The 25,832-nt window shown below is 40.6% G+C and overlaps 1 long non-coding RNA gene across 1 annotated transcript; it reads right to left on the bottom strand.

Annotated features, from left to right (window-relative positions):
- Positions 1–1,364: 1,364 nt before the first annotated feature.
- On the bottom strand, positions 1,365–25,832 carry LOC123627564. The gene is made up of 3 exons (XR_006731349.1): positions 25,817–25,832; positions 13,295–13,744; positions 1,365–1,879 (listed from the first exon to the last, which is right to left on the bottom strand). It is a non-coding gene; the product is annotated as an uncharacterized LOC123627564 (long non-coding RNA).

Raw genomic sequence — 25,832 nt, 5'->3', positions numbered from 1 at the left:
AGGGAATTAGAATCAAAAAGTCTGTGGCATTTCAAGAAGCAGGGTCAGCAGACTCAGCTTGGATCCCTCCAGCGAGGAGCAGGGCGTGTTTTGATAGCAAGCCACCATTTTAATTAATTGATAGTTACTCAATCTCCTTTCCATGTTCGGAGAAGATCATGACTTTTCTTAACCAGAGTGAAAGGATCAGAAACAGATAAAACTTGGGTAGAAGAGTGCAGGACTGGGGGTATTAAGAGATAATCGCTGACCCTACAGGGGAAGAGTATGATTGACTGGAAGGTGTTGTTTGTATGATGCACGAGTACTGACAGGCACCCAGACCATTGCCCTGAGGTCTTGGGGCCTCAGCATGCAGACCCTTGTCTGGGAAGATAAGATATCATCAGGAATTTTGGCCTAACACCTAGACCAATTCATTAGTTTTAAGGTAATTTTAGTGATCCACTGTGGAAGTTAACTGTTTTCTGTGTGGATTTTGAAAACCTAATAAAGCTGTTGAGACGTTTCCTCACTCTTATCTCCTAACATGCGTAGACTGAGTGCAAATTTCTGGACATGATTGTGAGCTGACGTATTGTCCACAATCAAGCATTTCATCATTAACACTTTCAAGCACTAGTGCACAGGTAAAACTTTCATCTTTGGAAAGGGCAAGTTAAATAATCCAGGCTGAATACCTGGGAGGTAGCCTCATGTCCTCTGGACCTCACATTCCTGATAAGCCATCAGTTTTCAAATGACAAATGCCGGGCTCATTCCCCACATCTGAAAATGATTTCAGAGGAAAGAATTTGGGTTAAGATGTAGAGATTAAGTGTTAGAGCTCCTTAAAAAGCCTTTGCTGAATGAGAAAAGAAAAGAGAAAAAATACTGGTTTTTGGTTTGCGGTGATGTAGGATATTAAGGTTGTGAGTATGAGATACTTTTTTTTTTTTTCAACTTGAAAGCTGGAAGAGCATATGATTGAGAAGGGTTCGTGCTGGCAGCGGCAGAACTGACATTTGGGAGAGGAGAGAGAAGCGAGCTTCTCGCCGGAGGACCAGATCCTGAGCTTGCTTAGTTCTCCCAGGAAGCAAGTGCAGGAGGTTTGGCCCCACTCTCCGGGTGCACCCTTGGTTAACACTCTTTAGAGCAGAACCCAGAAAATGGGAGTATATGACATAAACATTAATCCGCATGTATAACTCTGTCAATTAAAAGACCAGTAAACAAGCAGCTTAATAGGACATTATGCCATAGATTACTCTAATCGGCTCAACATACTGATTTCCGAGCATTCTCAATTTGTTTATCAGAACCAAGTTTATTCTTTTTTAATGACTTCCCCAAAATATTGCTGTATTTCAACAGCCTTTGAAATATATATTTTCACGTTGTAGGAAACGCTCTACCACAAATTAATACTGTGCTGGTTATCGTGAGTTGGTTTAATAGGCTCAAAATGACATCGACCAACTTCGCGTTGTCAGATAGAAAGTTGGGGCCGCAAAAAGATGGATGGAGAGATGCAAAATGGTTGTAAGGGGGGATTTAGCCTGGATTTGATCTAAATACGTCTCAAAAAATTGTAAAATAGAATCTACCAGCTAAAACTAATGAGCACAAAACTGCATTGATTTGGCCCAGGGTGGACAAATAGAACATCTGGCGTATTTGGCACCAACGACACAGCTGGCATTGTTGGAAACGTTTCTGCAGAAGGTACAGATGCAGAAATGGGAGAATTGGTACAAACAGTGCAGATGGAACAGTTGGAACAGATGACAGTGGGCAGAGCTGGCGACGCTGGCACAGGTGTCATAACCTCCACAGCTGGCACGAGTTGTGACAATCCTGGGATTTCTTAGTACAAGGCACATGTTCATTTTGGCTTTGGCTGCAGGGAGATAAGAGCATTTTATAATTAGTAAATGTGCCATTTAAAAAAGAACTTTTTCCCCTCCATCCTTAAGGACATCCACCTCCAACTGTTAAAGCTTGGAATATGGAGCATTTTTGCAAATTAGAATTTCCCCGAGAAAGTCGTAATGGATAAATACAGATTTTCATAGAAGAGGCAATTCGGTATTTTTGTTCTGATATAGATAAAATTCATGAATGGAATTTCTTCATAGGAGTTTTGTGGCAAATAAAGGTCAGATGTTTTGGAAATGAAAGTAGGGTTTGCATTCAAACCAAAATTTATTTGTTATCGAATTAGAGGGTTATTTGCTTCTAAAGTATCATGAATATTTCCCAATTGTATAAAATTTCCTGTGGAATCACACTTGAAGATATGGTACAGAATTGGAAACTTGTCTATGGAACAGGTTGGGAAAAGAGAAAAAATGCTGGAATACAAAATATGGAGAAATCATGATATTGCCACTTTCAAATACCAATGGGACTTGGCTCTATTATGATTTCATCTAAAATGCTATAATTCGGGCTTGAATTAAAAATACAATATAGTATAATCTTTTGGGCAACGACATGTAATACCAGATGAAAAGTTAAAAGAACAATGCAACTGGTTTGCTAGGGGCTAGAAACCATTATTTTCTTCTATATTTTTGTGGTAATTAAAGACTGTTCATATCGTGAGAAAGCCAAAAAACTTACCCAGTTAAAACATAATGAAAACATCACAAAGCATTAAATAATGGATTCTTAAATCTATGAGCACATTCTCTCAAACCTAATAAGTGTTCTGTAAATTCTTGTTGTAAAAATGAACCTATGGTCTAAGAAATATCAATATTCAGAATTTTTTAAAAACCAATGATCACCCTCAGTATTAATAACTAATCTTCTATTAGGAGGAAACAAAGCAAATCAAGCCTCAGTCTTCCTTAAAGCCTTGCATTTTATGTATACATTTTAGCCAACTTCTTTCTCCCAAGGGAAATTATAGGTGAAAAAAACGAGTTCAATATCACCTACTCTATGTCCCCAAGTAAATCCAAAATTGTTTAGGTTTTCCAGTTTATATTGAACTAATATCAGCATCATAAACCAGCTTCTATTCATAATCAACGCAACACAGTGGACGTTTTAGATGTGTTTTCAGACTTTTGGGAAACCACTACAATAGGGTTAATTAATTCTCACCGGAGGTCAAGTTCATGACCATTAAAAACATGCTGTCTTTGTTTCCAGATGGCCTTGCATATTGTTACCTATGTTTAATAAAAACAACAGTTTAAACCTATCTGATTTCAATTTCTCCCTTACTTCTACTTTGTTACAACCTCATGTTGAACCCAGCAAAACTATTATTATTCAGAACTTCAGTTCTTTCATTTCACTTTAGTTCATTTCTTGACTGAGCTGACAAAAATGATTCTGCTTAAAACAGAGAAAACACAATAATTTGTTAACGGTACCTTTGTGACAGAGAGCAACTAAGAGATGGAGGAGGAGGTAAGAGGACTTCCTGTTCCCTTTGGGCACAAAGACAATGACAGATGAATCAGTTTCAATGAATAGGCTGGAAATGTCCACCCTGTACACCTTCACTCGGTCTGGAATACCACTTTGTAGCTGAAACTCAAATGAGCATTGCTTCTAATCAATAAGTACTTTATGGGAAATGATCAGTTCGGGGGAGTAACAAATAAAGGTATTTTTAGGCCTTGGCATTTGAGGGGTCAGCCAAAGTTTTTCTCAAGAATGAGGATGAGGGTGAGTCATTCCTTTGAGCCTCTGCCTTCCTGGGGAATTAAATGAAAATTAAACATGAACGATGCAATCTGCTGCAGCAATTTCATTCCTCTATCATTGTCCCAGCCTCTGTCTATTTCTAAGCACATTGAACTTTCCAATTGATTGGCGTCTCATCTTATGTAAATGTCCTTTTCCTTCTCTTAGCTCCGAGACATCAGGATGTGCTTTTCTTCCACCCTTCAAACAGTTGTTCCACATTATGCCTCTCTGCCGTCCCTGGAGGGCTTTGCAGTGCTGTGCGGGCTGGAACTAGTGGGGATGGGGTGTGAACAGGGCGCTTTCAGCCTCTCCTCTCTGCACGTGGCAACCTGGGATACATTATTTTCCTAGGCTTAAAAAAATATCTGTTATGTTGGAGAGGTAATGAACAAAAATAAAGCCTATCCACCTAAAAGAAAGCCATTTACAAGTGCAAAACAAAAACTGAAGGAAAATTTATATATTAATTTCAAGATGTCATCTCCTTCCATCTTCTCTGCATTCTCCTGACGCATCAGCTGCAGACCCCTAGTAAGACCCCAGCTCCTCTCGGCAGTGATACGCATCAACTTGTGCATTGGATACAGCACCAAGGTGTATTAGCAATGAACCGGTTTGTGTGCAGGTGATGTTTTCCCTCCCCATCCCCACCATGGAGGGCTGTGTGTTGATCACCAAGATGCAATCATGTAGCTGTAAAACAACCCGTTCTTGTTAGTCTGTTGGAAATGGGCAAAGAGAAAAGGCAAGACAGATAAGGATTAGCGTTTTGCCTTTTTTCCTAATGAAAACCAGGGCAGTCTTATATGGAGGTTATTGTGCTATTGTTTCATTGCATCTTAGAATTGAGCTTATTATTGGTGATCCGTGATTTAGAACTTGCAAGCAAATCAAGATTTATGCTGTTATCTGTTCTTCAAAACTGTTGTGCTGATATCAATCCCTGTGTTATGTAAATAATTAAATGAAGTGTAGAAGAAACATTTACTTTTTAAAAGATATTTCAGTGTGAAAAAATTTAAAACATACAAAAGAAGTAGATAGTAGACTTAGGTGTTCATCACTTAGGTTCAATAATTATTAACATTTTGCTAATTTTGTTTCGTCTTTCCCCTTCCATACAAACCTACACTTTCTCTCCCCTTCCCTGGATGATTTTAAAGCAAATTCAAAATGTCATTTTACCCTGAAATACTTCCATATTTATTCCTAACAGAAAGAGCAATTTTTAAAAACACGATGACCTAAAGTAACAATAGTTCTTCAACATCATCTAATTCCTAGTTCATTTTCAGAGTTCTGTTTGTTTCAGAGGTGTGTTTATACACTTGGTTTGTTCAAATCAGAACCCAAGCAAGGTAGTCTCTTTGGTTTATTTTGTTTTTGTCCTTTTCTCATTTCACTGATTAGTTGGATAAACCATGTCATTTACCCTTACGATGTCCTACATTCTGAGTTTGGCCCATTGTTTGCTTGCAAAGACATTTAAGCTGGCCTTCCATCCCCTGTATTTCCTGTAATTTGGTATTTAGATGCCTAAGCTTGATTGGATTCAGATTCAATTTTTAGGCAAGACCACTTCATAGTTGGTGCTGGGCACTTACATTCTATTATATCACATTATGGGGCACATAATATCTGGGATAGTGCAAAGACTGCTGAGTAAGTTTGGGTGGTATATATTCTTGATCCTTAAGACTGTGTTCATTTGTTTTCATTCTTTTCACATATGGATATTGTTAATTTTATCTGAGTATCTTTGTCTAATCACCAGGGAGTCCTTCAATTGTCAATAAATATTCTTGAATATTCATTTTATTAGCCAACTGCCAATGAGCAATATCAACTTTCCATATATACACATACACGCATACGCACATTCACATATATCTGTAATTTTCCATAGCGTATTGTACATATATTTTTCTTGCCTATACATCATTGGAAACTATATCTAAATTACAACATGCTTTGTATATCCAAATCGCAGGTTATTGTTATTTGCAGGTTGAGCAATGAATAATAGGTTGGATCAGTGAATGATCACTTAGCAATTGCAGTAATCAAAGTAAAATATTTATAATCTGGTTAGTTTCAGTCATATTTGCAACCAAATTGGGTCAATTGTTTGTGCTATGTAACCAATCTACAAATGGTTGATCCAGTATCTGCAATTCATCAACTATGATTATCAAATGCTTGGTAATTTCAATATGGTATATATTACATGACTTGCTTTTTACTTCACACCACTGGTAAAGAAATAGAATGAGTGGAAATATGGCAAGATATTTAGAAGTAGTCAAATAATAGAATAATTCTAAAATATAAACATTCAAAGTTGAAATCCTATGAAAAAATGCATACTGGATTTGATTGCTTCAACTAGATTGTTACTGAATAAATAGAATCAGGATTATATGCAATTAAGTATTTAATAGACATTTCAAATATTTTAATATTTTAAATTCTTATCTGTTTCCTTGTCTGTTTGAAAAGTGTTAATTATCACTGGTCTAGGATTAATGAACAGAAAATGGAATGTTTTCCCAGTGGTGATTAATGGTAACCATAAACATTTCAAGGCTTTGTGAAATCTTAATTAGGAGAAATGTCTTATTTCTGTATGAAGTTTGAGGTTTCACTTCTGTCATTTCATTTGATCACCACTACAATCTGATGGGAGAGGATATCTGAACAGATGAGAAAGCTGAGATGGGGAGAGATCAAATATCTTGTGCAAGGCCACAAAACCAAGAAAGGACAAAGCTAGTGGCAGGGTCAGTGCTTCCTCCAATTTGGACTTAACCACATTTTATTCCTGAGAAAATACTTAACTTACTTTCACTTACAGATATTCTGAAGGCTGAGCCTGTCCTAGGCATTGTGGAAGCTTCCAGTTTGAGCACACTCCACCTACTGCAGGGTTCCAGAAAGCTTTGGTGTCAAAACCTTTCCACGACCTACGTCCAATTTACCTGACAGAGAACATTTGGTTGCCTTCATAATCCTCATCTCTCTCGGGCATCTCCATCTATAGCCCTTTTCCTCCTTTCTGTACTCACAGGAAAGCTGGATTCCTATGTAGTTTCCCATTTCATTTTCCTTCTTTTATGAGAACAGAAAAAAGTTGGAGAGAGGCAAGTTTAGAAGACTTATGTAAAATATTCGTTAGATCCTCTAATGTGATTCTCTCCCCCCAAAAGATGAAAAAGTTTTCCCTGGCAACCATCCTTTTCGTTCGTTTCTCTCTCCTTCCTGATGTTTGTACAGTCTATGTTGGGAAGAATTTCTTTATTAAGCTCCACAAGTTTCCAACATGACTTCTGCCAGAGACCCGATTTTTTTCAAAAACATACTGCCTTTCTTGTTCTCCTCCTTCTGTATTAAAAAATACATTGAATTAGAAAGCATTCAAATTAAATACATATTTAAATGGAGATACATATTGTTTTTCTTATGATGTTTTTCTAATGTTATGATAAGACTATGACCATCAAGACTGGGAAATAATGGTTTCTCACTGATTAATACCCTATTTTGGGGTCTTTTCACTGGATATGGCGAGAGTATATGGTGCTTTTGAGACAGGTGATTGCTAAAGGGAATTTAGGGGAAGATCAAGAACTTGGAATTACTGAGCCCAAAGAAGAAACTGTGAAAGGACATCTCTTCAAAGCCCCATGTTTTGTGATCATTATAAAACAAACCTTGCCAGTCATTTTATTCACTTTAAAAAATAAAGTGAAATATATTTAAATTATAACCAAAAAATCAGAGAGGTACAAGGAAATACCTCCAAAATATCAGAGCATGATTTTAAGAAACACTTGGAATCTTTTAAGAACAGTAAAAACAACAAAAAGCAATCCTTGGTCTTTGATTTCTAGAAGTCTGAGAGATGACTGGAGGTTTGAATCTTTTAAGAACAATAAAAACAACAAAAAGCAATCCTTGGTCTTTGATTTCTAGAAGTCTGAGAGACGGGCTGGAGGTTTGCTGGGAAAGCAGGTCTGTGTTTTTACCTCTCTGAATCCAGAAATCTCTGCTTTTCAGAGTCCTGCATTTGGTCCACTCTTGTCTCAATAGGGTTGAGATCTTTCTAGCATCTAACTCTAAATTTGGGCCGTTTCTTCTTTCCTCTTCCTCCTCTCACCCTCCGTCTTCACCATGACAGACTGCATCCAGTAATTGCTGTCTTTTGTAATTGTTCTATCTCCAAATTGGCTGATTAGGGGAGAGACACAGCTGTCCATCAAAATGGTGTAAAGTGGCTGCAACAGCCATCCCCTGAGCTGGGGAAAGTTAATTGCACTTTCTGAAGCTATCCCAGTAGGAGAGGCCCTGAGAGGGGCCCCAGGAATCCCTGTTAGTGCTTTTTTTTTTTTTTTTCCTGAGCATGTCCATTTGTAACCTGGAAGAAAATGTAGTAAACAGCATGTTAATTAGATTTGCAGATGAAATTAAATCAGGAAGCACTGGAAACACACCAGTGAATAAAGAGAAATGCTACCCGGGGTTTCTGAGGTTAAAAATACGGAAAGGATCAAACGAAATGAGAATTAAGTCAGACAGGTTTAACCTCCATGCTGTGGAGGGGGGGCCAGAAAGCTATAAAAGGAAGCAGCAAGAGGGAAAAATCTAGAAAGCAGTCATGCCAGAGAGACCAGGGGGACAGTGGACGACAAATTAGACGTGTTTGCAATATGCCATGGAAGCTAATGTGATTTGGGGCTGCATGTGTGGAGACATCACGTCATGAGGGAGAGGTGCAGTAATTTAGTGCATTTGGCAAAAACACACCTGGAACATTGTGTTCAGGTTTGCATATCCTGGGAGCAGACAGACATGGAGCAACTAGAGGGAAATCAGCGTAAAGCAACAAAAGTGATTACCAATAGATGGGCTGATTTATGAGAAAAATGGGCCGTGTGATTTGGCTAAAAAGAATAACCAGAATGGACCATTTGAATGTAAGAGTATTTTCCTGACCTTTTATTGATAAGACTCAAGACTTCTTAAAGTGTAGTCAGCATAAAAGTATGGACTATAGTTTAAAATGGAGGACTAACATTTACAAGAAGGAAAACTTTTAAAGAATAAAAAATAGGAGATTATGAAAGTATCTCTGTAGAGGAGTGAAAGAAGGGCCCATGGTTGGAATATGCTTTTACATTGTTATCATACTTTTCATTCCAAAGCCTTTACATTTACCCTGACCACGACCCTTCCACACTGAAGAATTAGGTGGGACTGCACCTCTGCTAGAACCCTAGAAATCTTCCTGGACGCTTCTCCTCTGCAAAGCTCCACTCAGAAGTGACCATTTCAAAATTTGGATTGAGTATATTCCCCAGACAAATGCATGTGTCAGATGACATAGCTTTTCCTTTTGTGGTGCTCGAGTATCTGCAAAGGCGGTGACCAAAAGCAACAATTGATCTGCCGTGTGATCGTTAGGTGTGGCCAGAGGCTGTTGTTTAATCCGAGGCTTGGCTTCTGATGGCAAAGGAAAGATAAATCTAATTTTTAAGGATCTCAAAATGATCGCTGGAGGAGCAGCATGTTGTACTAACTAATGAGGCTAATTTGTTCTTAAAATACAAGTTGCCGTGCTTCTTAAATTAAAATTCACTTCTGATGTAAATACAGAAGATATAAATACAGAGAAGAGATATACGCTGTAATTTTTATTTTGCAATTTGGAGCCTGTTCGAAGAGGAACTGTTAGTAAAGTGATATTATTCTCTAAATTTGGGGAGCTTTTTACTTCCTGGCTTCCAATACAGGGAAGGACAATGATGAACATTAGTTTTATAAGAAAGACAAGAAAGTGAGATGTTTAATTAGATCTGCCTGAGAGAAAGTTCTCCTTCCTAAATCAGGTTTCTCTTTTTCCTCTGCTCACTGTGGTTGGGCAAGTGAACACTCTCTGGTGGTCTTCCGGTAGAAGAAGCTTTTCTTGTTTTTTTCATTTTGAATGTTACAAAGAGCAGAGCAGGGTCTTAAGATAAATTAAAGCAAATAGTTAAAGAACAGACCTTAAAAACTAAATGGTGTTAATTTTCTGGGTACTGCTTCATCAGCTATTTAAAATAACAGTTTGGATCCACATTCTAGAAGAAATAGATACTCTCTTAATGGGGCAATAACTTTTAATGCTACACTAACAAATCATACAGAGCTAAAGCATTTAATATCTAGTTTATTTAAGGGATTTATGCCATCTTTTTGCTCTAGGTTTTGCTCTTTAACACTGGACTCTGATTTTTCAGCACATAACAGAGAAATTAGCTGCCACGGCCCTATCTCAATTGAAGTTCAAATTATGGAACAAGGAAAAAGTATGTTGTTTATATGAAAGAATTGATGAATTACGTCTGGGATTTTGAATGAGTCTGTAACAGATAAACTTTTCCCTTCCTGATACCGATAATTCACATTGAAGCAATTAAATCTGTTACTCAAAGAAACTTCCACTGCTGCCCACTGACCCATCTTTGTCTTCTTAACACACCAGATGAGAGCCACCACAGCTTTAAAAATAGGAGCACTGGGACTAAAGATTTATTTTTTCCCCCTTTCCATCTAGATTGGCAAAGTTTCTTTAAAACTTGCTTCCTTCCTCTGCTTTTTCTTCTTTAATTTAGCATTGTTGAAAAATTCTGGTGTGGCCAATTGTTGTGAAAGGTGGAGGAAGCGTCTGCCACAGGAAAGCAAGGGAGGCTCTCTGTGCAGCGCCCAGCCTGCCACACAAGTTGCTAACACGTTCGACGTTTTCATCTTGCAATTCAAACTCCTTCCCAGGGCGCCCAAGGCCCTGCCTGATGTGACAGCTGTCCACGTGTCTGCTCTCATGCCCTTCCCTTATCCTCCTAGGTTCAGTCACACCGGCATGCTGTCTCTGGCTTGAATACCGTGCTCTTTTCTGCTTCAGGAATTTTGTACTTGTCCTTCCTACTACCTGGAATGCACTTCCCCTACCTCTTAAGTGCTGGTTCTCTCCTCTCTTCCAACTTAAAATACCACTGCTTCCGAAAGGACTTACCGCGTGCGCGATCTCAACCAGCCACGGTGCTGCCCCGGTCTCTACAGCTCATTCTCTGTCACGTCACCCTGTTCCTCCCCTCTCCGGTGTGCTCCTCTGCCTCCTCCTCCTCCTTCCTCCCCTGTGGCACTTGCCACAAATGATCCTGCCTGTTTGGTCACCTGTTTACAGGTGTTTCCTCCTCTAGAATGCACGTTCCCTGAGAGCAGAGGACTTGTCTGCTCTGTTCTTCACATCCTCTCCAGTGCTAAGAACAATGCTTGTCCCCAAAGGAGGGGCCAGTAGTTCTTAAATGTTGGACAAGATTTTAAAGAAACATCTCATTAGTCAGTCTTCAAACATTTCTACTTGTAGTCATGGCAAGAAAAGAGACGTTAAAAACAATGGTTTTAGAATACACGCAGGCATGTTTCTCAACTACAACTACATTAAGCTACCAGGATAAAACAAACATTGCCCACTTTAGCAAGCTTGTCTGAATATATACATGGATGCTAGGCTGCTACTATCAGAAATACAACAAGTCAATAGGTTGGGTTCTTGTAGATGCAAGGAAATTGAAGGACTAACAAAAGGATACAGGCTGGAAGGTCCTTGAGGCCAAGAGCCTTCATTTCAATAACTCTTTTGGATGTTCTAACACAATTATAGGACATAGAACATGTGCACGGCCTAGGAGATGGGGTGAAATGAAATTGTCAAGACAGCTGCCAGGGAGGGGCCAATGGAAGGATGTGATGTAGGTTCCATTCTCAGCCACAGAGCGGGACCAGCACCAGGCACCAGGAATGGCCCCCTTGCCTTTCCCAAATAACAGAAGTCTAGAAGGAGGAATAAATCCATGGATACAAAGGAAAGAACCTAAACCAAAAACTGCATATCCCAAGCCCAGTAAGTCTAAGTGCTCACAAGAACTCCTGGTCAGCCTTGCCATGGTTCTAGAGGGACCCAAGAAATCTCTCCCAGGGTCACTGCCACAAGGACAAGGGAGAAAAATCCACCAAGGGCAGCAATGGCTACCAGGCCCTTTCTTCCTTTTTTGGAGAATTTGAGATCTTAGTTGCAAGGAGGAATGATTTTTTTTGCACCCCTCTGAGGTATATCCTGTTATCTCCAGAAGCAGGAAAACCAGAGTCAAATATTAGGGAGCAAGTTAAGGCTAATCATGCCTTAAACTGCCTGAGAACTTGCTAGAAAGAATGTGTGGTGAGCCAGCTGTACCTCAGCTGCCTGCAAAGGGGTTTGATGGAGGGGAGGCTGGCTTTTACTGAGTGCCACAGCATCGCGTGCAGGGCTGGATGAAATGCACAGGGTCTACTTGGCTTCTTCTCTTGCTGCACTCCGGTGACGCTTGGTCTCAGCACCTGCACTCACCGGGAGCGGCCGCAGAGCAGAGCAGAAAGGACGTGGCCACGGCAAGAGGCGGTCCTGGATTGAAATCCTGGCTCTGCCACTTACTAGCTGCAGGACAACTGGCAAGTAATTTCACCTGTCTACGCCTCCATTCTCTCATCCACAAGATAAGGTTAGCAAGACTCACCTGTCGTGGGCATAATTTGAAATAAGACCTGAGAAAATGTCTAGCACATGGAAAGCACTCAATAAACGTTGGCACTCCCTCTCCCAAGCCACACCAAGCCCTTACCTGTAGACAATCGAAATTATGTTTAAGATCTTGCAAGGTGCCTGAGTGCTTTTCAGCAGGGGCTATGGAACATGCCAAATTTGTTTACTAATTTGCATTTGTATGATAGCAATGGAGAACACTGAGCACAATTTGAATTCTAAGTCGTTGAAATCCATGCCAATTTTTTTTTAATTTTTAATTTTTAATTATTATGGGCACGTAAGGGTTGTGCACTGTCATCACACCGGTTTTATTACTGAAGGTACAGACTCAGGTTTAGCGATACAGACATTTGACGAGGGGTGAGGGGGAACAAGGCTTACCCTGATGGCTACAAGAGAGTTAAGGCAATTAAACTGGGTTTTATCTTCCAGAGTCCAACACTTGCTTCTCCAAGTACAGTGAGTTACAGAGATAGCACATAATGTACCAATAATGAAAATAACTCTGTGAACAGCACGGAAGTAAGTTGGGGCTACTTCCACCCACACAGAGAGGAATTTTATGTGCAGAAGCCCAGTGGAATATAAATGAACTGCTGTATATGAGAAACAGGAAACAAGAGGCTGAGACTCTGGGACAGACCTCAAGAAGAAACTTGTACGTTTTTTTTCTTACCTCTCTCTCCCCAGCGAAAGAGCATGGAAACAAGGATTCTCTCCTTGCAGGGGCATAAGTGCACAGGGCCAGCGAAAGCCTGCGTTTGGAAGCTCTCAATGCCCAAAGCCTCTGATTCTCATCACAAACTATCCAGAGGCTCTTCTGTGTGTCCTTATTCAAGGCACAAGTCTCAGGCAGCAGGTGATCGCTCATTTTGATAAACGTCAGCTTCTTAACATTCGCTTTGGAGAGGGAAGAGGGACAGACATTGATCCTACCCTGGCTGAACGAAGGCCTTTCCACAGAGCATGCTGGGGGGGCAAGCGACTTACATGCGTCAGAGCCACGTGGGCTGGAGCTGGCTCCACCCTCCTCTCCCCTTGTCAGTGTCGGGACGACTCGGCACCAGCAGACATGCTCCAGATGTCCCGCCATCATCTGGCTGGTGTAGACTCTGGGGAGCCCCCGGCCTCCCACGATACACGAGGAGTCAGGAAGTCTGAGACTTCCAAGCCGTGCCCTGGGGCTTTCCGAAGTGCACTAATGCACTAATTGAGTATCGCTGTTTCGCTGTCTTTCATGCGGCTTCCATCCCTGCCCACTCCTCCTCCTTGTTTGCTTTCTGAGCACTCAATCAAATATCCCACTCAGTCAGTCCAACGAGTGTGGAATCAATGTGCCGAGGCGCTGTCCAAGGTATCCGAGTTAGTTACTGCACATTGCTGTTTACTACCAGAGGGTATGCTCTACTTTTGCTCCTGTGAAATCTCCTCCTTACAGATCTGAAGGATAACGACAGATAAAGAATAAAGTGGTTAAGTAGTAGTAATTGAGAGTTCTGAGATACAATGTAGTAAAGTGAGATTTTGTGACTGTCCATGAGGCTGCCTTCCCATGGTTATTTAAAATTTTAAGGGAAGCATCAAATGGAAGTGTGTTTAACTACATGAAAATTCTTTTTTTTTTTTTTTTGAGACAGAGTCTCACTCTGTTGCCCGGGCTAGAGTGCCGTGGCGTCAGCCTAGCTCACAGCAACCTCAAACTCCTGGGCTCAAGCAATCCTCCTGCCTCAGCCTCCCAAGTAGCTGGGACTACAGGCATGCGCCACCATGCCCGGCTAATTTTTTCTATATATGCCCGGGCTAGAGTGCCGTGGCGTCAGCCTAGCTCACAGCAACCTCAAACTCCTGGGCTCAAGCAATCCTCCTGCCTCAGCCTTCCGAGTAGCTGGGACTACAGGCATGTACCACCATGCCCAGCTAATTTTTTCTCTATATATATGTTTTTAGCGTCCGTATAATTTCTTTCTATTTTTTTTAGTAGAGACAGGGTCTCGCTCTTGCTCAGGCTGGTCTCGAGCTCCTGAGCTCAAACAATCTGCCCGCCTCGGCCTCCCAGAGTGCTAGGATTACAGGCATGAGCCACCGCGCCCGGCCCTGAAAATTCTTCTTAATCAATCAGTAATGACTGATGGATGATCTGCTGTGTCAAGGCACTGTAATTAGTACTGTTGTAAATCTTGAGGGGGCCTTAGAAAAGGTTTAGACGTGGTTTAAGCTTTCAGGAAGTTTCCATCAATCTAGTTGGGAAGCCTGATGCCCACATATGAGGCAATCCAAGCAATGTACAGTTAAGTGGTGCACTTTTTAAGGGAAAAAATAACATAGATGCTTTGTTTTTAAGCTCTTTAGACTTAAGCATGGCCTTGATTAAAATAAACCCATAGATATTTTTCTAATTTTTTTTGTTGGAGTAAGTATACATATAAAATTTACCACAAAACTTTGCCATTTTTAAGGGTACAGTTCTGTGGCATAACTGGTAAATTTTGTAGTGCAGACTAGCATGGATGAAGAAACTGGGAAAGGGAAAAGTCCAGAGAAGTCCAATGCTCTCCAAGGAGTTGTGATTTGAGCTCTTATTCAAAGGTTGGCTAGGACTGGGGTAGACAGAGGGGCAAGGTGAAGGTATGTTCACGGCACACCAACAAGATTTATCCAAATGTCCACATCTAGGTTGAAATTTATGCAAAATATTTGCTCTTTTGTGGCTGCTTGAATGAGAAATAATGAATTAAAAAACAACACTTCTGATAAATGTGGCAATTTAGAATCAAAAACCTTATTTTAATCAAATTAAGAACTTGAAGGTCATTTTGCATCCTGGTTACAGCTTTTGTTTCAATAGATGGAGTAAAAAAAATTTCCTTAATGGCTATCTCAAAGAATAGCTCATTATATATTGCTATTATGCAAAACTGGTTTTAATGTTTTTATTTTTCTGTGTAATAAGTGACCCACTTCTATAAAGGTGACAGTTGCTCTATCATCTATTTGCAATTGGCATGGCTATTGGAAACTTCTGATTTTTTTCAAAACTAGAATTTCCACAGACGTTATATTTCTAACAGCAGAGATGACCTGCTGAAGAATATGCTATAATACATCAAAATGTATGTAGATATCATCCTAAGGGAAATGCAAAGCAAAACAAAATAGAACAAAGATAAAAATGAATTCCATGACCATATTGGGAAATTCTGATCAGAGTTTATTTTAAAGAGTGCTAAGGCCAGGCATGGTGGCTTGTGCCTGTAATCCCAGCACTTTAGGAGGCTGAGGCAGGACGATTGCTTGAGCCCAGGAACTTGAGACCAGCATGGGCAACATAGTGAGACCCTGTCTGCACAGAAAATTAAAAAAAATTAGTCCACAGTGGAGGCACATGTCTGTAGTCCCAGCTACTCAGGACGCTGAGGCAGGAGGATTGCATGAGCTCAGGAATTGGAGGTTGCAGTGAGCTACTATCACACCATTGCACCCTTGCCTGGGTGACAAAGCCAGACCCTGTCTCTTAAAAAAAAAAAAAAGCACAAAGGAACAAGAATCAGAATATCTGAGTTCTAGTCCAGATTCTAGCACTGAATCACCTTGGCAAAGTAACCCAGTCACCCTAGTGAACTTCCACCTCCTTCTCTCCATTAAACATCCAGAGAACTTAAATAAAATGGAGATGATGCCTGCTCTTCCTAATTTGCAGGATTTGGTTGAGTATCAGAATGCATCGTGGTATAATAACAAGATGGAAAATTTTGTTATTAATACAAGAAGCCATCCGGAGAGGGAACACGCAAATAGCACCTTCAGAGTTATTCCTGAGGCACATTTGGAACTCAGAGGTGGAGACTGGACTCATTTTTGATACTGGGAACGATTTAAAAAGGGCTACCCATGAGACATCGGACTTATTTTTCAAAATCTTCTAGATAAGCTTGTTTACGTGTCTGTTTTAACCACAACTTCCCCATTCTCTTTCTTCTTACGAGGGCCCTCAGGTGGCATTTGCATTGACTGGAGTGATTTTTGTTTTCGAAGAGGGAAATTTTACAAATTGTGCTTCACTTTTATTTCAGCTTGAGCTGTTTTCTCCTGGGAAAACAGCTTTTTGCTTGGCAAAAATGGATGTGAAGCATTGGCGAAAACGAAAGGCCGTTTTCATTGCAAAGAAAACTGCCTTTTGCTTTTGCCAAAAAAAGCAAAACATATGAGACAAAAACCACAAATATTTCCCTGTTTGCAAACCCTGTGAAAACGTGATTTTTCACCAGTGGTGAGAATATTTTTCTCACATTACTCTTCCCATTTCTATAAATTATGGTTTCAATGGTGAAAGTCATAAGTTATACCCACAACACCTCATTACTAGGATCGAATATCATGAATATTGTTATTAAACATGTTGGATATAATTCCCACCAAATGGGATATTGGAGGAGGTGTCGCCCTTACCCGGTAAGATTATGGTCTCAACAAAGTAGAATGAAAAAGAAAGGGAGCTCTGGTGGACCACTGACACTGACCAACAAAGCTCAGAAAGGAAAGGGGCTTGGGGTTCAGATGGGTTTAATACAGAGGACGCAGCTGAATGAATAACGACTTAAAAGAACAGCCACAAAGGAGAATAAAAGGGTGGTAATAATACAATGTGGTAGAGAGAACTCTTCTGTCTGGGCAACCTTTGCCAAATCACCTCAAGCCCTGGGATCTCAGACTCCACCTGTGAAAATGACAGGATTCAATGAAAGGACCATTCAGATCCCTTTGCATCCTGAAAATTTGCAATAACCAGACTGAAAGTGCATTTGTAAAATATAAGAATCGTGAATACCAGCGATCTCCACTAATTGACTCCCTTGATTCCGAAATAGCCTGCTAAAGTCAGAGGGCTATTTTGGTGTCTTTAATGATTTATGTGAAACTATTCACGTAACAAATCTAATTGGGGATTTCTTTGTGTTTGTGGCTGCCCTTAATATCAATATGCTTTTCTTCATGCCTACACTCAGCCCTTTCTACTGTAATTAAGCTAATTTCTTCTCATTTTCCCCAGTGAAGTAGTAAGCATTCATTCACCATTTTTCATATTATTAAAATATTAATACAGCAGTGACTCACTCCAAGTAATAGATTTGCTCAGGGAAGTGGGGGATAAGTATATTTGTGAGATGTGGAATGATATTTTGAAAAAGATTGACTTTTTGAAGCAAGTCTATATGATAAATATTTTATCAAGTAAGGATCCACTTTATCAAATAAAGAGATTCCCCAAATGAATTTATTTTATACAAATTTATTCTTATGCATGTTGTTGAGAACCCTCCGCAGTTCCTCGCTGTCCTTGGCCCTCCTGTTTCAAACCTGTGTCTTCTGTCTCTCTCGTCCCCTCAGAGCTGCCTTCAACTGAGTGACAACCATGAGTCAGACACTGGACGAGGCGCATCACTTCTTTGTCCATTTTCCAGTTGTTTATTGACGGCTGGCAACATGGCAGGCACCTTTGGGCACTTTAAATATGTTTGTCATCCATCCCTCTAGCAAGCCCTGGGATGGAGTCCCTATTGCCCTGGTGTAAGCAAGGCTGTCTTCTGCTCGGCTGGAGCTGTGGATAAAGTACTGCCACTCAGTCCCCAGAGGCTGTGATGTATCTGAGTCCCCTACCCTCAACACGCTGATCTGTTTGTCTCCACGCTCTAACCCTCTCAGTAGGGTTTTGACAGCAATTTTTATGCAGACGGGATGGGGCTGAGCTCGGGGGAATCTGGACGTGCCTTCCACCCAGGGGAACGGGCTTAGTCGGAAGAGACCACTCATTCAAAGCTGGTGAAGCCCACAGCTCCTGTCGCAGCTGCTGGTTCCAAAGTGGCTGCTTCTGTGCAGTACTGGTAAGGTTTTGGGAAACGGTTGCCCCCTCCTTGTAATTCTATTTCATGGAAGGACTCTGGCCACCATGCCATTTATAAATATATTTCATGTAAATTTATAAATAGAAAATAAAAATAAAATACTTGAAATTTATATATAAGAGATATATTAATGGATATATACATTTATATGTATAAAATATATTTTGTTTATATACTGTATATTTATTTATATATTAAATATACACATTTATTAAATATAAAAAGAACATAAAAGGAAAATAATTTATCAAAGAATAACATGTATTGTAATATGTAAAAAATGCTTGGGCACAACCCTACCAGATACTGCTATTTCTCTGGTGGTTACTGTCGGCTTTACTTAGATTTCCACTTCCGTTTATTTTTCCCTATCAATACTTAAAGCTAAAGCTTATGCAAATTTATGTCGTCCGTCTGAAAAAGAAAAAACTCTTAATATGTGCTATGGTTTGAACGTCCCCTCTCAAACTCATGCTGAAACTTAAGCCACACTGTGGCAATACTGAGAGCTGGAGCCTTTAAGAGGCCAGTGGATCACACCAGGGCTCTGCCTTCATGAATGGATTCATCCATTTGTGGATTAATGGGTTAATGGGTTATCGTGGGAGTGGAGCTAGTGGCTTTACAAGAGAGAGACCTGAGCTAGCATGTTAATAGCATGTTAGCACACTCCGCCCCCCTCCCCCCACCGTGTGATGACAACTTGCACCTCCTTGGGACTCTGTAGAGAGTCCCCACCACAAGAAGGCTCTCACCAGATGTGGCCCCTTGACCTTGGGCTTCTCAGCCTCTAGAACTATGAGAAACAAATTCTTTTTCTTTATAAATTACCCAGTTTCAGATATTCTGTTATAAGCATCAGAAAATGGACTAAGACAGTGTGGGTTTTTTTTGTTTTTTTTTTTTCTCTTCTTCCTCCACCCTCCTTCCTGGCATGTTTCTACTGTTGGAGTTCTAAGTTTGATTTGTTATAGATATTTTTGGTGGTTGGGGAGGTGGAAGGGAAAATCATGGCTTATCTCTTTTTTTTATATATTGACTTTCCTAATATCTTTTTTCCTGTTTCTTTAAAAATTATTTTTCAAGTGTACAATTCAGGGGTTTTTAGATATTCACAAAGTTGCGCAATCATCACTGCTATCTAATTCCAGAACATTTTTATCATCCCACAAAAGACACCCCACATGTATTCGTAGTCATTACCCACTTTTTCCCCTTGGCCTCTGGCAACCACTAATATGCCTTATATCTCTATGTATTTCCTACCCTGGACATTTCGTATAAATAGAATTGTATATGTGGCCTTTTGTGACTAGCTTCTTTCACTTAGCATCTTGTTGTATCATGTATCAGTACTTTACTTTTTTTACTTGCCTAATATCTTGTTGCTTCTTTCTGGATTAATTTCCCTTCTGGAAGTGTATGCCCCAAGGATTCTTTCCAAGAGGCATGGAATAGTGACATAAGTTTTCCTCAGACACAGCATGCTTAAGGACATCTTCATTTTGCACTCAGTTCAATAAAAGATTGGCTGAATATAAAGGTTTAGGTTCAAAATTCCTTATCTTCCCAACTTTGAAGATGTTTTTCCACTTGCTGTCAAGAATCAATCTGATTCTGGCTCCTTTTAAGGGGATCTGCTTCTTCCCTCTGTAAGCTTTTAGAATTTTCTCTTTAGCGTTGATGTTCTTACATTTCACTATGAAGTACCTAATATGTTTTTCCCCACCCTTTTTGATCTTGTTTAACATTTGAGATCTTTCAATCTGAAGCGTTCTACCCCTAATTCTGAAAAATCATTTCTTCAAGTATTTTCCTACATATTTACTTTTTTCTCTCCTTTGGGGAATCCTATTATGCAGAGAGTGACAGCTTTGCTTCTGTTTTCCCTACCCCTTAACTTTTCTCTCATATCTTCCTCTTCTGATGCTTTCTCTGAGAGTTCTCTGACTTGATCTTCCAGTTCATTCAATCTTTCTTCATCTCTTTCCATTCTCCCTGCCATGTTTCCTACTCCAGCCGACACTGACATTGCCCTCATGTGACCTTTCCAGCTCCACCTTTCCCAGGTGCCAGGCTAGTGTTCCTGCACAAAATGAGCTACCCAGGCAGATGCAACAGAGAGAAAAGGAAAGAATAAAGAGAAGGAATCCAATGACTCTGGCTGCCTCTCACTCCAGACCACACTCCACCATGTTAGTTGCTGAGCTTGACTCTGTGGTCCTCCAACCTCGGCCTCCCACCTCTTCTCCGGTGTCTCCAGGTTAGATTCAGGGGAGGGAGTTGGCATTTCATGCTACTTTGCTATTTTTCAGTCCTAATATATTATCATTTGTCTTTCCCAATATGAAAGAAGTATTATTAATAATTTGACTTAAACCAAGGCTATTCCAACATTTGATTGGTAGAGCATTCAGAGTTGAATGTGAAAGGCATGGAATGGTAAGTGTACTTCAGTAGCTTTTATATACAAAAAGAGACAGTTTCAAAACACAATCGATGGCCTGATAAATATTTCATCTCAGTAGAAGCCAAGACACTGAGCCCAGCCAGTAACTATGCTTTCAGTCAGAGAGGATTCAGTTGTTGGTGTTTGACCCTCAATTTCCAAATACAGAAAATGGGAAAGTACTCTGAGGACACCGTCTGTACAATTGCCAGCCCTGATTTCAAAGGCAACCCATTCACGTAACTATTAGAGAGGGTGTTTTTTGGTGGGGGAGAGTAAATCTGAATCATTTCTTCATTCAAAGAATATTTAGTGAGCACCTGTACTGTGCCAGAATTTATGCTAACATCGTCATAAGATAATTCTTTTATGCGAGGGATACTGACAAAGTATAAACTGACCACATGTTTCATAATAACAAGCAAACAGTCTGAAGCAAGAGTCCCATTGTCTTCTTGTTCTATTAAAACTCTGGTCCTGAATAAAATTCAGACTGTGTTATTCATGCAACTGTCGTTCAACAGTACTTTGATGGTTCTAGAAATACTGTATTTCTAGAGAGGCCTATTTCTTTAGGCTATCCCTTTCAGACTATGGTGTAGAAAAGACCATCTGGCCTGCCGACGCGGGGAGCTGAGAGCAGAGAATCAGCAAAGGGCAGTCCTAGGCAAACACCTGGGGTAGGTGCTATGGCCCAGACACAGCATAACACATGCTCTGAAGAGCTAGTTAAAGTGCAGATTCTGGAATCCTTCCAAGAGACATTGAACTAGTGGTGTCTCTGGAGTTAAGGGTCCAGACATCTGAAAAGTTCAGGGCTTTGGCTATGTGTGAGTCTTTCCTGTGAGTCTACGGAGGGCAAGATGGGGGCTGCCCACGTGGGAGAAAGGAAAGGAGGGCTCCAAGGGGTGGGCAACACTGCAGCAGCACTAGAGCCATAATAGATAATAAAAACATATGGAGAAGACAGCTGAAGTCCTAAGTCCTGAGAAATCAGGTCATATATCAAGAGAAATAAATGAGGTGATAAAATTATTGCCAGGATGGGTTATGAAAAGGAATCCAGGAGTTAGGTAAGACGTGTGAAGGGGGTGCTTTGTGAACTGGACCACAATGGCACTTGACTTTTAATTAGAGCCTCGTGTCTACTGTTATGGCATGAAGACCCCTTCAAGAGTCCATTGGTGCCTGGAAAGATTTTGCAGAGTTCTATGGGGAAGTCCTAAGGCATCCTCATTCATCCACTTATTCATTTAATCAACAGCTAGATGTGGCATATTCATGACTCTGCAAGTGTTGAGTGTCTGCTGCATACCAGACACTGTGTCCACAGTAAGATGCAGAGGTAGGCAGAGGCCAGACTGTCCAGGGTCAAGTGAAGTTTTGTCTGTATCCTAAAAGCAAATGGAAGTCACTGAACGATTTTAGAAGAGATATAACACAGTCAGATGGCATGTGGAAAGGCGAATCGGCCACAGTGTGGAGGAGAACTTGTAGGGGATGGGCATGGCCATGGGGGGCCGGAAGGGAGGCCATCACGGTTCCCAGATGTGGGGCCATGGCTTGGACTGGGGTGGTGCGGAAGTAATAGAAAATAGACAGGTGTGAGAGATATTTAAGTGGTCAGTTGTGGGAATGTGGAGATGTAGGAAACTGAATAAGAGTTTGTTACTCAGTGGGGAAAACACACATGCAAGCAAGACCCCACAATACCACTCTGGGAGATGTCTGGTTCCCTGACTTCTCGTTCACAGTCCACCATGACACCCTGGCTTTCCAGTGTTGGCAGAGGTGTCGCCCATCACTGTATCAGTCCACTCCACTCATGTCCCTGCAAGTGTGCTCTTGAATTAGCACACCTGCAAGGAGAGTCCGGTGGGCGGGGGGGGGGGGGAGGGGGGAAGGTCCTCAACAGCAGCATTATTGACAGTTTGGATCTGACAGTTCTTTGCTGAGGGCAGGGGGACTGTCCTTTGTACTGCAGAATGCACAGCAGCATCCCTGGCCTCTACCCACCAGACGCTAGTAGCACCCCCCTTCCAGTTGTGACAACCAAACATGCCTTTAGACATTACCAAATGTCCCTGGGGGCCGAAATCAACTTCATTTGAGAACCCCTGGGGTAGACCCATGAGCCATCTCTTTTACAAGGTGTGCTGTGGATGCTGACAGAGAACTAGTACAAGTTCTCAAGGACGAGTCAGAGCTTTTCTCTCTGGGATACTGGCTCTTCCCACAGGTTCCCAGCTCATGCAGGGGTTGGACTTAGGTCTTGGTGGAAACACACATATTATTCTTAAACTTCCACAACAGAATAACAGCTTTGCCGCCCTCACATCTGGTTTTAAGGCCTACCTATGGTTCTCATTCTACCCAATACCACCAAATCTTTGCATCAAGTCAGTGGTTAGAAATTTATTTAAGAACTAATGAAAATTAGGAACCACCAGGGTTCCCTACAAACCTCTGATATTTGAGAGGCAAGTTAATCAGCATGTTTACATCCTCATGCACGTTGTTACGCACAAACTCTACTTAGCATCAGAAACATTTGGGGAGTTTGTACAAAGGCATGTTTTAGCCCCATTTCCAGAGATTCTGATTCAGTAGTTTTGAGTTTATGTTAATGAGGTGACTTCTAGAAAACCTTTAAAAATGGGGGAATTAACCATGTGATTAGAGGTTAGAGCTTTTGGTCCTACCCACCCCTCCCCCCAGGAAAAGCAGAAGAACTAGAGATTGACTTAATCACCAATGGACAGCGATTTCATCAATCATTCCTACAATAATGGAGGTAAATGAACATTCGTAAAAACCCTAAACCTAGGGATTTGGAGAGCTTCCAGGGTGGGGAATACATGGAGGTGCCGAGAGGATGGTGTGCCCAGAGAGGACATGAGAGTTCTGTGCCCTTCTCCCCATACCTTGCCCTGTGCATCTCTTCCACCTGGCTATTCTTGAGTTTCATCCTTTATCACAAGCCAGTGAACATAAGTGACTGTTTCCCTGACTTTTTTGAACTATTCTAGCAAATTACAAAGCCTAAGGAGGGAGGTCATGGGAATGTATAGCCAGTCAGTCAGAAGTTTGGTAGGCCCAGACAGGTCTAGCGATTGTCATCAACAGTGGGGGAAGTCTTGTAGGACTGAGCCCTTAAACTATGGGGTCTGTGCTAACTCTAGGCAGTTAGTGTCAGAATTGAATTAAGTTGTAGCACAAACAGTCAGTGTTCACCAATAATTGGAGAATTGGTTGGCGTGGGAAAATTCCCCTCTTATTTGGTGTTAGAAGTGTGAATATAGTGGTAACAGAGTAGTTTTCTTTTTACTGTGGCTCTCAGTGCCCTCCTTTCCAATTCTAGCTTTAATAGCCCCCCCACTCACACATCGCCCCCAAGTTTTTCACACACTATCTCTGACCCATGTGCCTTGAGTTTCAAATGTGACTGCCCAACACTTGTGCTGACTGTACAGAATGTATGAAATCTATACATGATTCTGCTGGTATCCAAATATCATCTATTGGATTCATAAAATGCTACCACACATCTCTGTGGAGGGAAAAGAGGAATAAGGCTGAGACTTAGAGATTCGAGGAGAATCCTACTCACCCCGCCCCCTTCCCTTTGGGTCCAGTGTAGGCACATCCTGCCTCTCAAAGGCCATAATGATCATGTTGTCTCAGTGGCCGTGACCTTCCATTATTTTTAAGTAGCTGTGGCTGAACAAAAGACAAATGAAAACTTTCTCTGCTTGACATTGAAAAAATTACTGGCATGTCACATGGTAATTCATTAAAGAATTCTCATTCATCAAAACAATTCATTTTTGTTTGAAGAGGCTGAATAAGCAGTTTCTTGCTGATTTCACTGTCAGCCTCTCTGGCCACATGTGGCTCCAGTTCATTTGCAATAATTTTATTCTAAAATATTAAGAGCTTTGGGGGCATATGCAGAATATTTTAAATCAAATTATGCTGTTTTACTTAGATGCCTCCATATATGCTCATTCCCCCCTTTACTTTTTTCTTTTATAACTCTGATACCCAGGACTTGCATTTGGTCACTGTTTTTAAAGATGGGGAATACACACCAAATGGATTCTTTCTTCTTTCAGAAGTTGAAATACAGTCAATTGATTTGAATCTACTGCTGAACTGTGCATAGGAAAACAGTCTCAGAGAAATTTTAAAAGACTTTTTTATAATATCCCAAAGTAAGAGGAATTGTTGTTCCAGAATTTCTCAGAATTCTGAGCTGTAATTAAATGTTGTAAATGTGTGTTTTACAAAATCCTTCATTATAAAGCACATCTAGTTGATTGTCTACAGCAGCTATGTTTAAGCAATACAGAAAGACGTCTGTTGGATTTCCCAAAATTTTTTCTCAAAAATCTTTAGTTGAGATTATTTCCCAATATCTAGTTTGCATTATATACCCAATAGATTTTATCTTTTAAAAGACTGTTTTCCTTTCTTTAGCCATTCATCTTATTCTTTTGTAAGCCCATTCCCCTTAGTGAACTCTCTTAGTACCTCTTCCTTTGACCTCTCACCATTGTTTTCTTTCCTCTCCTCCTTAGAAAAGGGGTTGTAAGCTCAAAACCAGAAAACCCAACTGAATATAACTTTAAAAAAATATCTCCCAATGGCCAACGATGGAACAATTGTAATAACATAATAACAAAATAAACAAAGTAGTATCAATCGGATTATAACACAAAGTATAAAATAAATATCCATGGGTCCACACAGACATAAATAAATGATTGAACAAATAAATAAATGAGAGAGAAGAGATAAATCTCTCTTGTGGAAGAATTCCAAATTTATGTAAATACTCTTCCCTAAAGGAGGTGGAGCATAGCACTCCACTTTTTGAGTGTGGGCTGCCCATGGTGACTTCTTTCCAAAGAGTGCAGTATAAAAAGGGGGGAAAGGAATAAACGTATAGTGGAGAAACCTGACACACACCACCTCAGGCAAGAGGTCAGGTCCGTATCAACAGTGATAAATCAGGTTGAAAGTGTGTATCCTTGATTTAATATGATGAAAATGTCACTTTACCTCTGTGGTCTTCTTCCCCCAAACCCTCTAACCCCAGTATAACCATGAGAAAAGCATCAGATAAATCCCAGTAGAGGGGTATCCTACAAAATACTTTACCAATACTCCTCAAAAC

This window comes from Lemur catta, chromosome 25, assembly GCF_020740605.2.
Source record: "Lemur catta isolate mLemCat1 chromosome 25, mLemCat1.pri, whole genome shotgun sequence".
Taxonomy (NCBI): domain Eukaryota; kingdom Metazoa; phylum Chordata; class Mammalia; order Primates; family Lemuridae; genus Lemur; species Lemur catta.
Note: the sequence above shows the minus strand (reverse complement) of the source record. Positions and strands in the feature narration are given on the sequence as shown.